The sequence below is a fragment of the Bidens hawaiensis genome, unplaced genomic scaffold, assembly GCF_021521415.1.
Source record: "Bidens hawaiensis isolate Kalapana, Puna unplaced genomic scaffold, B.hawaiensis_p1.1 tig00024672_1, whole genome shotgun sequence".
NCBI classification, from domain to species: domain Eukaryota; kingdom Viridiplantae; phylum Streptophyta; class Magnoliopsida; order Asterales; family Asteraceae; genus Bidens; species Bidens hawaiensis.
This window is the reverse complement of record NW_027493909.1, coordinates 168,662-171,752: the sequence shown is the minus strand read 5'-3', so window position 1 is coordinate 171,752 and position 3,091 is coordinate 168,662.

Sequence of the window (3,091 nt, the reverse complement as noted above, 5' to 3'; positions counted from 1 at the left end):
CCCGTTTACTTACCTGGAGAAACTTACCAACGTGTTAGAACATGTTAAGCTAAAGCATGCTATATCAAACCTCACATAAAACAAAGTGTTTTCATTCACAAACGAAGTTGTAAAATATTTCAAGGTTAAGCATAAGAATAATAGCTTAATCAAGAAACACCATTCAAATATTTATACAAACCTATTTATGTATAGGTTAATATCATTCTTAATCAAGAAAGGTTTCAAACGCACCGACGGTAAAGGTGAATATGTTAACCTTTACAATTAGTCAAAACATATTTATACTCTATAAGATGAAGAGTCAGTCATAGTTTACATGAGATTACGTGATCTCTAAAACGTTATAATACAAGATTGAAAATAAAAGAAACTCAGACCTATTACATATATGTTTGAATCCAAACATAACTGTTTAGCCTATACAGTCAAAGGCTACGTGGCCGCAGGCTAATAGTCATAACTAGTTCTCCATTAAGAGCTACGTGGCTCGGGGAACACTTTTTTGTGTGTAGGGTAGTGGTACAAATCCCGGAAGTAGAAACACTTCTACTGAGCTTGTACTGAAAACTATATCTGTATTGTAACTGTTATTTAATTATTTTTGGTGTCATAAGTGTTCACCAGCACATAGCTGACGTATTTTTCCAACCCAATGCAGGTAATTAAGTACTTATAAGAAGTAGCAAAGATTGGAGTCGTCATGAAGTTAGAAGCGAGTTACGTGATGGCTAGCCTTTTGTTATCAAAATCCTTATAATATAAACATACATCTTGTAAACGAAAACTTGGGTATTTTAATTCCTAAGTAAATTTTCAATGTAAACAATTTTATATTCAACCTAAAGTCTTCCGCTAAAATTAACCCATAAACTCTGATATATTTACAAAACAGGTACCAACTATTGGTCACACTTCTAGGGCCTAAGTCTGGGTGTGACAACCATATACTATATCCTTACCTAATACTACCTCTGTTACACATGTTTATGACCCTCCCGATTCACCACTTCCTGATATACCTATTTCCTTTCGCAAAGAACCTAGAAATCACACCCGTTACCCAATTCAAAATTACTTTGCATACTCTCACCTCTCTCATGAGTCTCGTGCCTATACCGCCAACCTTGATTCTTACCCAATTCCCATAAATGTGTCAGAAGCCCTAACACATCCAGGATGGAGACATGCTATGGAAGACGAGATAGGGGCTCTCCGAGCTAATCATACATGGGATCTTGCAACGATTCCTCATGGTAAGCGTATTGTTGGTTGTCGTTGGGTGTTCACGATTAAGCTACATACTGATGTTTCTTTCTATCGCTTTAAAGCCCGTTTGGTGGCTAAGGGTTATTCTCAGGCATATGGTATTAACTATGATGAAACTTTCTTCCCGGTTGCCAAAATGCCATGTGTGTGTATTTGCATTGCCCTTGCCGCCATTAATCATTGGCCGTTCCATCAACTTGATGCCAAGAACACCATTCTTAATGGTCTTATTGAGGAGAAGGTGTTATGGAGCAGCCACCTGGGTTCATTGTCCAGGAGGAGGCCTCAAAAGTTTGCAGGTTACGTCGTTCATTATATGGTCTTAAGTAGTCTCCTAGGGCGTGGTTTGGTCGTTTTTCTAGTGTTATGGGAGAGTTTGGCATGATCCACAGTGCATAGGACTGTTCAAAGGGTAAAACCCGACTCTTTTACCTAATACCCTACCCGGACCCTTTACCCTTTTAGGAAGAAACGTGGACCCTACCCTCTAAACAAGAAAAGGGTCGGGTATAAATAAGGGTTTAAAGGGTCCAACCATTTACCCTTTAAGACATTAATCACATCTCATTTTCTGCATTTACTAGTTGCATATCTCATATATGACTTTAATATATGAATCATAGAATAATTATATTTTCATTCAATAACATAGTAAAGTCTAACTTCGAATTCGAAAGTTTATTAACCATTTGAACTTATGCAAATAATATTCACATTCAAAAATTACATGTAGAGAACAATTCAGTGATTTCCATATATATATTTCTAATCAGTAGTATGACCCTTTATTTTTATTTTTCTTAGTAGTTGAGAAATTTCGTTTGAATCATATATGAAACACAAATCTCTCCTAAATTTCAGATTAATCGCGAATATGATGTATATCTATCTAGAAACTAGTAAACGGGTCAAGGGTTTGAAAAAGGGTAGGACCCTTGAAACCCCTTTACCTTTAAGGTGAAATTTTAATACCCTTAACCCAACCCATATTATATATTCGAGTCTAATTAAGGGTTTAGCGAGTCTGGTAACCGGGTTTTAAGGGTCCGACCCTTATCTTGCTCACCCCTAACAGTGCATATGATCACTCCATATTCTTTAGGCACCGACAAGGCCAAAGGATTATTGTTGTGGTTTATGTGGATGACATCATTATTACAGGAGATGATGAGGTCAGAATAACCGAACTCAAACAGTTCCTTCAGTCCCAGTTTTAGATTAGTGACTTAGGTCGACTTCGGCACTTCCTTGGCCTAGAGGTATCTCGTTCACCGCAAGGAATACTTCTCTGACAACCGAAGTATGTTCTTGATATGTTAAATGAGTGTGGCATACTGGGTTGCAAGCCTGCTGACACCCAGTGCTTCCGACATGGAAGCTCCTTCCAGAAGATGGGAGTCCAATGAAGGATCCAGAGCAATACCGACGATTGGTTGGGAAGCTTAATTATTTAACAGTCACACGACCGGATATTTCCTTTGTTGTCAGTGTCTTAAGTCTGTTCAAGGCCACACCGTACACTGGACATTGGGTTGCTGCTCTTCATGTCTTGAGGTATCTCAAGACCACAGCAGGTCTAGGGATCTTATATTCTGATCAAGGTCACTTTCGTGTGGGTTCTTTTACATAAGATGGAGATGGTCGGATATCCGGATTCTCAGATGCAAATTGGGAAGGTTTTCCAATTTCACGAAGGTCTACCACTGGGTATTGTGTATTTGTTGGAGGAAATATTGTATCTTGGAAGAGTAAGAAACAACACAAGGTATCTGGATCAAGTGCGGAATCGGAGTATAGAGCCATGGCAGATGTAACATCATAG